Source organism: Acinonyx jubatus, chromosome A1 (genome assembly GCF_027475565.1).
Source record: "Acinonyx jubatus isolate Ajub_Pintada_27869175 chromosome A1, VMU_Ajub_asm_v1.0, whole genome shotgun sequence".
NCBI classification, from domain to species: domain Eukaryota; kingdom Metazoa; phylum Chordata; class Mammalia; order Carnivora; family Felidae; genus Acinonyx; species Acinonyx jubatus.
Genome location: NC_069380.1, coordinates 15,931,081 through 15,944,490, shown reverse-complemented (window position 1 = coordinate 15,944,490; position 13,410 = coordinate 15,931,081). Strand labels below are relative to the sequence as shown.

Here is a 13,410-nt window from a genome sequence, read left to right as displayed (position 1 = left end):
GTGCCCAACACTGTTTTAAGAAATATATATATATAAATTATATCATTTAAATACGATACTACCTCAGTAAGTTATATGTTATTTTCAGGTGAGGAAATGGAGAATCACGGAGATTAACCTGCTCATACCACACGGTGTAATTGACAACCTCATAGCAATCTATGGCAAAGGTTGATGTACAACATTAGGTAAGCTGCAGTTCCAAATAGGCATGTAATTCATTTCTATTGAATTAAATTTTAGTTGACATCTGGAAAATATACCTTCCTACTCTGCTAAAGAGTGTAAAATGGTGACATATTCTGGAAAACTGGTGTGTGTGTGTGTGTGTGTGTGTGTGTGTGTGTGTGTGTAGTATCTGAGTGTGCTATGTATATTTTAATAAGCATTCTAACTTTCAACAATAATAGAAATCCTCTGTGAGCAGGGGGAAGGGATGAGGGTACAGGCATAAGTACCAGGGGAAAGACTTTTCCAGCCTTCTTTGCAGCTAGCCATGACCCTGTGGGAAGTTCTGATCAATGAAATGTTAGAAGAAATGATGTAACTACATTCTGAGACATACTATAAAGGCAAGTCCAGGCCACTTCTTCTCCCTTTCCCCCATCCTACTTAAAACATGGATGTGGTAGCTGGAGGTACAATTTAGACCAGGAGGGTGAAGATCTTTCCCTAGGAATGACATCGTGGAGATCTCAAAGTAGCCTGAGTCCCAGTTAGCTACTGAGACATCTTGCCTGTACTGAACTCTGAATCCTAACTTCTCCTTAAACCGCTATTATTTTGGCTGTCTATGATATATAATTGAATTAGCACAACACTGATTTCTTAATTATTTACTGACAAATCAAGCAAAGCTAAAGAAAAAAGGAAGAAACAATTGAAATTATTTTCAGGGACTGATGAGTTAAGTATCAAGCCATAGAAATATGGAACGTCACTGTGAGAGGGGTATAAACGCTAATCTAATCTTTCCACAGAGGTGATGCTCAAATTCACTCTCCAAACTGCAAAGTGAAGTCAAAGGAAAGCTATAAACAAATATGCTGTATTAGATGTGTCTAAAATAAAGTGTGAAGTTTTGAAGGTTGTGAGGGCCACATCTGTGAGTTAAGTAAGTACTCATTACTTAGGTGGAATATGCACAAGGCACTGGTAGGAGCCTAAAACATAGCTCTGTATGAGATGCCACACGAGGGACAAAACTGCTCGGAGACACTGTTGAGGCCCAAAGGGGGACATTTATCAAAAGAAGATTATCATATGCTCACATAGACTTACCACTCAATGCTATATCTAATGTTTTTATTTTGTTCATCTAATTAAGAATACTTTGACTCAACTCTTAAGGACTTGGAAAAACACATTCTCCCATGTGTCCCTAAGCACACATCTTCAATGACTTGCTTCATGGGAAGCAGGACCAGATCACATGAGACTCATTTGGGTTTTTAAAATATGTGTATTGTAAGAGTTACATTTGCATGATTATACACACAAGTTGAGAGTGAGGTCATTGTTGCTGTACAAAGTGACATTGTGGTTTATTCTCATGTTTATGCCAAATGTTCAGAAGGAAAACAGAAAATTAAAGCTGCTGACATGCTGATTATGCCTTAGGTAGCAGGAAGTTCAACATCATGCTCCTCAGCAGTGTGACACAGCATCTGTCTAGAGGCCTGAGAAATTGTAGTATCTGGGCATTCTGCAAAGAGATTCTGAGAATAGTTAAGACACGTTACTCCCTTCTGTTCCTTAAGGGGCAGAGATGGGTAAGAAAGGATCAATCAGCCCATGAGCAACCAATATCTTCCTGCTTGACTCCTGGATTCACCCAGCCCCTCACCCCAGAGCATAGAGAGTTGCATTAGCCCTGTAGCACCAAAGCAAGGCCTCACATCCATCTTCCTGAAAATATCCTCAAAAACTGATTATAAAAGGCCAACCTAAAAGACGCTCAAAAATCTGTTGAGAATTCAATTCTCTTCGTGTAACATAATTGCTTTCTCAACCATTTAACATATTTCTTCTCTTTTTCTGAAGATGTGATTCTTATGTTCCATTGAAGTAGAAATAAACTATTACAAAATGTATTTTTGGAAAAAGGGAAATAAAGCAGGACTACTTAGAAAGTTTTGTTTGACTTGTATTCTCCATTGATCATGTGCCCACAAACAATGCTGTTATGATCTATCAAATGTATTTCACTTCTTGGGAAGGGCTAGAGTGGTTATGCCACAACTAACTAAAAATACAAGTATTCAATTGTACATCTCTATATTAATTGTATTTGTCACTTATTGTTTTCATATTGTAAGGAAAGTATTAACATTTAAGCAAAATATAATTTTCTTATTTAATCAACACTCTTAATCTAATTATTTGGTTGGAGTTAAAGACCAGGTATTTTATGAAATCATAAAATATCATCTTCCTGATATTATTTGCTTATTATAAAAATGTATAAAGAAAAAACTTGTTACCTTGTGTGGTGATATATATCAGACTTATTGCAGTGATCATTTTACAACATACACAAATATCAAATCATTATACTGAAACCAATATAATGTTATATGTCAATTATACCTCACTTTTAAAAAAAATTTTAAATGTATGAAATGAAAGTGTAATGAAGAAATAAAACTCATAATCCTGTCATAGAAATTTCAACAAAAACCATATTCTGATATATTTTATAAGATATTAATATATCTTTATATTTAAAATTATATCATAAGAATTTTTCCCTGTTTAAGACATTTTCTGTTTTCCTTGATATTTTCTTTGCATTCTGTTTTGCTAATGGACTATATTTTATTTGGTTTTTAACTCTTAAGTTTCTTGGAAATCTTCTGGCTGTAGTGTTTAAAGATTCTCCTAAATATATTTCATTGTAGTGCTGCTCAAAACAAAGAACAAATGTAGCAAGGTGTGTGTGTTTAGATCTGTGATGACAGGCCCTGATTTCTGTAGGACACCCACACCATCAAGTTCAGAGGCACAAAACTAACACATTTAAGTCCATCCTTGTGGCCCTACTTCATGTTTGTGCACTCCAGGCTGTTCTTTTTAAAAAAAAAAAAACCCAGCTCTACTGAAGTATAAGTTGTATTCGACAAAATTCACCAATTACAAGTTACGATTCATTTTCAGTAAATTTACAGGATTGTGCATCTATCAGCATAGTCCAGTCTTACAATATTTCTAAATGGGCATTTTCTGAATATGTCATATAAATGGCATCACACATTATATAGTCATTTGGATCTGACATCTTTCATCTAGCACAGTGGTTTTGAAGTTCATGTATGTTGTAGAATACACAACAGTATTTTGTGTTTTTTTTAATTATATGGATATATTACATTTTGTTTATACATTCGTGAGTTGATGGGCATTTGAAATACAATGATGAAGGGTCTGTTCAAGTCTTTTGCTCATTTTTTAAGTTAGGTTGTTTGTCTTACTATGATCAAGTGGTAAGAGTTATTTATATATTTCAGATGCAAGTCCTTTATCACATACATAATTTGAAAATATTTTCTTCAGTCTATATCTGGAGTGTTTCCGGAAGCACAAAAATTTTTAATTTTTATGATATATAATTTATAATTTTTTGTCTGCTTTTGGTCATTTCTAACTTTGTACTTAATCTAGGGCCATAAAGATTTTCTCCTATGTGATCATCCTAGAAGTTTTAGCTCTTACATATAGCCCTATAATTCATCATGAGTTATTTTTTATTTATGGTGTGAGGCATGAGTCTAAGTTGTTTTTTTTTTCTTCAAATAGATGTCCAATTGTCCCAGAACACTTGATAATTCTAACCTTTTCCCCGTTTAATTTCCTTGGCATTTCTGTTCCAGCCTGTTCTGGCTCTTTCTCTTTACATCAATCTTTGTTTCCCAAATGCCTGCGCTAATAACATCAAACTCCAGCATCAGACAAGAAGACAAGTGTTGCAGAGACTGTTTAAGCACCTCCAAAAATTGCATGAGGTTAAAACACTTAATATAGACAGACAGACAGATAGATAGATAGATAGATAGATAGATGATAGATAGATAGATAGATAGATAGATAGATAGATAGACTGTTTCTTGCTGGCTTTGCTTCTTTGATTGAACCCTAATAATCAGGACTATTCTTACTGTACAATACTTACTAATACAATCTGGAATTTTCAACTAAAATTTTTTGTGTGTTAGATGTTACTCATCCATCAAAGATTTACCATTTGTATTGAGAGCTTTGAATATTCTTTAACTACTAGTTAAGCATATCTCTGTATTCAACTGGTTTCAATGTTCACATCTAAGTCCTTTAACTTTGCAAACCTCCAATCCTTGAGATGTTGAATCTACTCATCGCTTAATATGTATAACGTGAGTTGTTTTATGCCACCCATGCCTGAAGATGTCCTTCTGTTGAATTTACCCATAAATAAAAATTTAATTGTGTATTAAATCTTTGGGTCAAGGAATGTTTTTGCTTCCATGGAAAACCATAAGGAAAGATATATGTTTATTTCCTTATTGTTTTGTCAATACATTATTAACACTCCTCTTTTTACTTTTCCCAGACATTTCTGATAATTTTTAATTAATACATTTTGAAAATGTTCTCTTGAGAGCATATGATTAGAATTGCTATGCTTCTGATAAATTAAAATGTTTGTCATTAGGTCATGCATCTCTATGTATCTTATCAGATTTAGTTCATTTACTTATTTCCAAGAAAATTTTTTGCATTTCTTACATCCCAACTTTTCAGTTATTTTTGTTTTAAATATGTTTCTTAACAATATCATATGACAAAAGTTTGCACTTTGTTTTATCTGTTAATTTTTGTCTTTTAATTGTGGAATTTAATCCATATACGTATATTTTGATTAAATAAGTTCTACCATCTTCTTGCTTGCTTTCTGTTACCACTTTTTCTCTCCCTTTTTGTTCTTTCTTTCCAGGATTAACCAAGTTTTTTTCTTTGTTTTCTTCTTATTCTATTTTTTTTTCCTTTTAGAAGATACACAATTTGTTCTTTCTCTCTCTCTTTTTTTTAAATTGGTAACCCTTGAACTTTTACCATGCATGTTTATTATTTAATGATTTCTAAAGTTAATGTATTGATCCCACCCATGAACAACATAAACACCGTAGACCATGTTGTTAACTCATTAAAGGAGGGACTGATGAGGCTCAAACATGGACAAAAACAATACAATCCTGAAACGCTCTGTCAAGGAGCGTGTATCACATTCTACAGCATATCACATTCTCTGTGAAATACTGTATCAGTCTCCCCAAAAGTTGATCATTCCCTTGTTCTATTTAAGACGCATAATTGTTTTTTTGTGTATATGTATAGGTTAGTATTATTTCCTTGAGGATGAGGAATATATCACCTTTATATTTTTTAGTAGTACCTGACACCAGACTTAGCCTATGGTAGCACGCATTTAGCCTAGTGAATGAATTTTAAAAATTAACAATTTTATGTTCCTATGCATTTATGACTTTTTATTTTCTCATATTTCATGGAGATAACAAGTTTTATCAAAAATTACCCAGTGTGACCACTCATAGGAGAGAAAACCTTAATAAGCTTCAAATCAGAGTTCATATAGTCTCTACATATGTGTTTCCACTTTTGATTTTAACTAGTATTCTGGCCTTTGCCCCTAATTAATTCATCCTAACAGCTTATGTATAATGACTTTAGTTTGAGAGAAGCAGGATTAGGCCTTTTATGAATTATTTTATCAAATTAAATCTGTGTCATAAAGAGTTCCATGTGTTTACGAAGCAAGAGGGGAGTTGACCTAAGTCTGGCTGAGCTAAATGAGTTGTGGTTATTCTTATGTTTATTCGTATGACAGAAAAATGAAAAATATCATATGCTATCTTAAAACATCTCCATTATTTTCAAATTTTTATTTACCTTTGTATTGTCATGATGGTTTCATGTTCAAAGTTTGTCCAAGCTCCCCCAGGGTAAGAATCATGGGCTGTGTAGATCTTCATCCTCCCTGGCAGCGAGGATAGCATACACAAATTCACTGGGTAAATTTGTGATCATTGTGTCTAGGAGTAAATGAATGCATGAGTTAGTGAGTGAATAAAGATACAAGAGAATAATGAAATGCAATGGCCAGTCATTTTTTACCTAGCTTTTTTTTTTTACAATTTCCTATTATTTATAATTTAAATTTTATTTAAATTTATTTAAAATTATTTGAATATACTATTTTGTTTAAAAAGGACCGTGTTTCTTTTTTTGCTTGACTATTTTGTGTAGCCCAAACTGAAACTGGTCAAAAGAAGTCTATGAGAATGTGCATTAATAAATATTCTTTTTAGCTAATAGAAGTGGAATGAATTACACAATCACATTTTTTTAATGTTTATTTATTTTGAGAGAGAGTGCAAGTAGGGGGAGGGGCAGAGAGAGAGGAGAGAAAGAATCTCAAGAGAGGAGAGAAAGGATCTTCTATTAGCAAAGAGCCCAGCACGCGGCTGAATCCCACCTGTGAGTGAGATCATGTCCAGAGCAAAAATCAAGAGTCAGACGATTATCCAACTGAGCCACCCAGGTGCCCCTACACAATCATATTTTGAAGAGAAAACAACAAAAATGGATGAAAGAGGTAACTTGAAAAAGAGAAACAGACCCAAGAGTTAAAGACGACCTCAGAAGCTCATCTGATATACGCATCCAAGTCCAGGTAAAATCACACATCAGTCATTTCAGACTATGGAGTGCATTTGGGTTTTAAATAAATCCTGCAAAAATGACTCCAAAACCACCCTTCCTAACAAGTTGACTTTTTAAAAGTCACCAGAAATAACTTCCCGATATTAAATCAAAATTCCTCACTATGATAAAAGCTAAACATGACTGATGCTGTGATAAATCCCTCATGTGCATTACTTCATTTACTCTTCATCATCTTTGATCTGGGAAGAAAAGATGAAACCAAGGTTTAGAGGGGCTAAGATATTGGCAGAACCAAGATTTGACCCTAGGAAATCTGATTTCAGGGGTCCACCCTCATAATTATTATACTCTTTGCTTCCCTGTGCAGTAATACAAATACTTCTCTTCACAGCCTGTTGATAATACAAAAAATAAAATAAATACATACATACATAAATCAATACATAAATAAATAAATTCCAAAAAGCAACAGATTTTCACTGATTGGCACCCTCAATTTCATAGATATTCATATATTTTAAGATTAATTTTTAGAGTTAATTTCTATTTTAAGAGAAAGTAATACAAGGATAAATTGTAGTTTCTGCTTCTTCCTCCTCTATGTCCTGCCCCAAACATTCCACAACACATCCCCACCACCTCCACATACACACACCACATTTTAATATGTACCTAATCTATTTAGCATTAAATAGACCAGTTTTTCATGCATTCTTCAGCTATAGCAAATAGGAAAATAAAAATGTTACCAGTATTTGAAATTTCATGTCCCAGAACCATCCAAAAGGTAGGTGACACAGGAAGTAAAACAGTTAAGTGACTAAGAATTTAGGCTCCAGAGTTAAAGTATCTGGCCTGTAATTATAATTTGTAAGACATTAGGCAAGTTTTTATTCACCTCCTCTGTAAAATGGAGTAACAAAATAATCTCGTTGCTGTACGAATCTAATTATATAGTCTGTATAAAGTTTTTCACTTAGGTAAAGGACTTAGAAAGTGATTAATTAATGTGAGATGTTTATGTTAACTCTTGTCTGGAAAAACATCTAGTATCAAATTATGCCATAATTATCGTGGTGGTGGTGGTGGTGGTTTTTAACAGATTCACTATGGTAGCTATATAGAAAGCCATCTGTTGTTCAAATGTTAACACAGTAGTAATTTAGAGGACGCCTTTGCAATTCTGCAGTTCTACACAGAGCAGGAAATAAATGTGTTGCAGGAGCCATATTAACTTTCTGCTATGGTAGATACAGGCATTTCGACATTACTTAGATGTAAACATTGTGCCTCTTTTTTTTTAACCACTTATAAGGCTCGAAACTGCAACTGGGGGAAATAGTATGTGGTTGCAGGAATTCTTCTGGTCCACCTTCCTGAAGAGATGGAATACCTCTCTATAAAGATAAGAAAACAGGTCTAAAATTTCCACATCAGAATATCATCTCTGCCTTCTACACAACCAACATGAATCTCTAGTTTACCTGCGGTAGCTTCTTACCAGAAACTTCCATCTCAAATCACTGACTCCACTTGTGGTAAATACATGACCTAAATATCTGATCGTTATAACAGCACTGTACCCTTAAAGTCTCCAAACTTTATTCCTACATTATGCCAGATATCCATAAAACCACAAATACAGAACATGCTGTGCTTGAGCTCATATTATACCTTCAGTTTTCACATAAACCATCTCTAATTATTGTAAAAATATTTTCAGATACATCACTCATTTTGTCCTGTATGAAAACATCCACATAAAAATTTCCCTCTAATCTCAAGGCCAGATTAAAAATATAAATATACTTAACAAATTTCTAAGCTTCCCATTTTTGGATTATGAGAGCTGTGCAACATGCCAGCTACTAGAATGAAGTTCTGTTAAATCTGAGTTCAAATATAAAGTTCTCCATAATACCATTAAAAATCTGTTTCAGCATTAAAAACAAAACAAAACAAAAACAAATATAAAGCTTTCCACCAACATTTTCATCTTTCATTATTTTAAATAGCTTTATAACCCTCAGATAATTTTTAAATCAGAATGGGTAAAATCAGAAACATAAGAAACAATAAGTTGTGCACTGTTGGTAAAATGCAAACTGGTGACCCCACTGTGGAAAACAGCATGGAGTTTCCTCAAAAAATTAAAAATAGAGGGGCGCCTGGGTGGCGCAGTCGGTTAAGCGTCCGACTTCAGCCAGGTCACGATCTCGCGGTCCGTGAGTTCGAGCCCCGTGTCGGGCTCTGGGCTGATGGCTCAGAGCCTGGAGCCTGTTTCCGATTCTGTGTCTCCCTCTCTCTCTGGCCCTCCCCCATTCATGCTCTGTCTCTCTCTGTCCCAAAAATAAATAAACGTTGAAAAAAAATTTTTTTAAATAAATAAATAAATAAATAAATAAAATTAAAAATAGAATTATCATGTGATCTAGTATTGTACTTACTACTGGGTATTTACCCAAAGAGTATGAAAACACTGATTCAAAAAAATATATGCACCCCTGTGTTTTTTGCAGCATTATTTCTAACAGCGAAATTATGGAAGCCACCCAAGTGTTCATTGGTGATTAATGGATTAATGATTAATGGATTAAAGATTAATGGATAAAGAAGAGGTGGTTTATATACTCAATGGAAGATTACTCAGTCATGAAAAGAATGAAATCTTGTCATTCACAGCAACATGGTTGGCTCTAGAGGGTATAATGTTAAGTGAAATCAGTCAGAGATAGATAAATATCATATGATTTCACTCATATGTGGAACTTTAAAATCAAAACAAACAAAAAAATAAAAAAGAGACAAATGAAGACATAGACACTTAACTATTGAGGAAAGGCTGATGGTTACCAGAGGGGAGGTAGGTGGAAGGATGGGTGAAATAGGTGCAGGGGATTAAAAGTACACTCATCCGTGATGAGCGCTGAGTAATGTATAGAACTGTTGAATCACTATATTGTGCACCTGAAATTAGTAAAACACCGTATGTTAATTTTACTTGAATAAAAGTAAAAATAAAATAAAAATTAAGTACAGGGAGGAGCTCAAACAAGCCAGAGAATAAATTATTGATACCTACATACAGCATTTAAAACACTTAAATATATCTTGAAATCGCTGTTGCACGTAATTTCCATTTATACTTACAGATCTTTATTTTTATTATTTTTTTAACGTTTATTTATTTTTGAGACAGAGAGAGACAGAGCATGAACGGGGGAGGGGCAGAGAGAGAGGGAGACACAGAATCGGAAACAGGCTCCAGGCTCCGAGCCATCAGCCCAGAGCCCGACGCGGGGCTCGAACTCACGGACCGGGAGATCGTGACCTGAGCCGACTGCGCCACCCAGGCGCCCCTATACTTACAGATCTTTAAATGTTCTGGAGAAGAATCCTAAAGGTGCAAAACTTTTCCTTCACCAATCAATTTCTTTGCAACCCATATTACTTTTTTAGCAAAAAACTGGCTCAGAGAGCCTTCCCTCAGTCCCTGCTGAATATACTCTGTTCCGCGTAACTCTATTTCCTCCTGTTCGTTGCTTACAATTGGTGGGACCAAAGGGAGAAACACGACCTAAGTTAGGCCATTTTCTCTCCCAGGAATTTGAATTGGTGTTGCAGAGATGTGTTCATTTCATTGTGGGTATGGGGTTTATAAGGATATCTGAGTAAGCATGCCGATGTTTGGGCCATGTGCTTCTAAACTGACTAGTGGAGCCAAGATGGAGGGAGAGAGAAGAAAGATCAAACAGAAAAGAAGCAAGGATCAGACATTTGGCTACAGGGAGAGAAAAGCGGAAAGTAAATACCTTAGTTCCCAACCGTTTAATTTCCTGGTTTTAGTTCCTCAGTTCTTACCGCATTTTACTTTGGGTTCTATGAAGTGACCGTTTAGCCTTCCAATAAATGTATTTTTTACCTAGATTTAAGTTATTTGCATTCATCCCTCTCCTCACTAATATATGGGGATCTAAAGCACAGACAAGGCAAGTATCTGGAAGGTGCAAAAGCAAGTCGTCAGAAGAGCTGGGAACAGATCCCCGACTTCAGGTCTGTGTTCTTCAAATTCCATGGGAAGGGAGTCATGGGCAGCATTAGAGAGAGGGAAAAGTAATCTCTCTGATGTCCATTTGGACATTTATATAAAGGCTCTATGTTTCCTTGGGAATTCTGTGAAAGGCATTTACTTTCCTATATACATTTTCTCACATGTTAGTGTTTGATAGGTTATTCGGATTATTGATTCTTGAGACTAATTCTCTTGTGGAGATTAAATCTGTAATCAAAAGTAGAGATGGCACTCTTCTCATTAAGTGTTTAAAATACATACATTCCTAGAATTAGCAAATTGGGCAAATAAACATTATGATACTCAGCATCTCTAACATAACAAAATTTATAATATTATAAATACCATATATATATGCAGTAAAAGTAATTGATTTTTATATATGAAATATTTACAGTTTCTTTAATGTACATTCCTGAGATTTTCCATATTAAAATAAATATTAAAACAAGGCCAAGTTCAGTTCCTTTATTTTCCTACCAACTGTTTAAGAAAATAAACTCTACCGAGTTTAATTCACAAAATATGGTTACCATCTGAGTTCTTACTTTGGAAACAAGAGAAGTTTTGAAAGTAAAGTGCAATAAATATACTATTAGATCTGGCAAATAGTCATGTAGAAAAAAATATTCAAAAGTATTTCTTAGGACCAATTGGAAATATAATTTTGAAAGTGAAAATTATAATCATTCATTAAGATAATTTTGATCATTCTCCTTTTCTGGAATTAGAATTTCAAAGTATCATTTAATTTTATTTGTCTGCAATTGCTAATTGAGTTAGGCTGGCTCTCCATGTAGGATAATGTATTTTTTCAACTGCATTACTCACCTCTCTATTTCACTCCTGGAATTAAAGATAAACACACATAGGTATGCACATAGATATATAAAAATATATTTTTAATAAAAACCTGACCAACGTTTGATTTCATATTAAAATGTTTTTAAGTATTGAAAGAGTTTTTGTTTCATGTTTTCCATTTTGCTTTCAAATTATTAAAGAAAGTAATGGCAAATGAATGTTTTACTATAATTTATGGAATATTAAGAATACAAAAAATTTCACATAGCTCTGTATCTCAGATAAGCCTACTGACATGAAAAAAAAAAGGCAATTCAAGTTCATGGCCAAAAATTTTAAACAGGTCAGAAAGAGTTCAATTATTAAAAACCCAAGGGAAGTTCTGGACTTAGCCATGGTTTGCCAAAAAAATGAATTAACAAAGGTTAAAAGAAAGCCCACAAATGAACGTAAAAGAAGATGAAAAAGATATGTGGCTGAAGTCATTTTTGAAAAAGAATTGAAGGAATACTTAAATTACTAGATATCAAAATATCAATCTTGATTGGATCATTTCCATCATTATACTAATATACTTTAAAAAAAACTAATATATTTTTTATTTCCTATTGAAACTATAGAGCAGCCGTAATAAAACTTTTCTTTCCCCACAGACTCCTCCAAGAACTTGCCCTCTATCTGCCCCCTTCATGTTTCTCTCCTCCTATTGTCTCTACTTCCTGGTCATGCATTTACTTTTCACCCACTCCTGTCTGGCCGCTATGCTCATTACTTCAAAAACGTTCTTGTCAAGGGTTACAGTGGCTTGCCCAGTGAGCATTCCTTATTCCTCATCTTACTTGACTTCTCAAGGCATTCAACACAATCAATGATGCACCACCTCCCACCTTGTTTTTGAAGATCTCCTCTCTTCCATTCAGGGACACTAAATTTCCTGGTATTTATTTTCTAATCACTAGTCTTGCCTTCATAATCTCCTTTGCCTGCATCTTCTCTTCTACCAAATGCTAAATGCTGGAGTTCCTAAGGGCTTGGCTCTGGGGTGTCTTCCTAACCTTCATCTGAGCAATCTTATTCATTTCAATAGCTCTGAACATCATGTATATTCAGACATCTCCAAATTTTATAAACACCACTGTCACTTTTGATCTCAGGTCCAAAATCACATATCCAGCTGCTTGTCCGACAGTTACATGTGAAAATTTCAAGCTTAACTTGTCCAAACAGAATTTTTTGCTTTCTTTCCCTCTGTCATACTCGGCCTAAGTCTATCCCTCTCTAGCTCAGTAAATGGCACTATGAATTAAAGTTAGAAATGGGATTTTTCTTTGATACCTCCCTTTCTCGCCTCATACATTTTACTGCTAAGCATTACCCATTAGTCAGAAACAAATGCTAAATCTGTCAACTTCTCTACTTCACTGCTAGTATTTTGCTCAAGTCTCAACCATTTCTAATTAGACTATTGTAATGGCCACTTGTATTCAGCCAGGATGGACTAGGTTATGCTATAATAAAGGCCCTGAGAATCCTATCACAATGCATATGTATATCAAATCATCATGTTGTATGCTTTAAATATCTTACTATTTTATTTGTCAATTATACCTCAATAAAGCTGGAAAAAAAAATAATGGTCCCAAAATCTCAGTGGCTTGTAACAATAAAGATTTACCGGGGGCACATTTTTGTCCATTATAAATAGGCCAAGATTCTGCTGCATATCTCAGGACTCTGTGTCCCAGACAAATGGATCAGGCATCGCATCTAACATTGCCAGTCGTTGTATAGACAGAATGAATGAGAACACTGGA

The 13,410-nt window shown here is 34.4% G+C and overlaps 1 long non-coding RNA gene across 1 annotated transcript in view; it reads right to left on the bottom strand.

Annotated features, from left to right (window-relative positions):
- Positions 1-13,410, bottom strand: part of LOC113600938 (uncharacterized) — a 185,867-nt gene that overhangs the window by 79,709 nt on the left and 92,748 nt on the right. Inside the window, exon 2 of the long non-coding RNA XR_003422053.2 lies at positions 5,944-6,086. This is a non-coding gene — a long non-coding RNA (uncharacterized LOC113600938). The remainder of the gene's footprint in view (positions 1-5,943; positions 6,087-13,410) is intronic.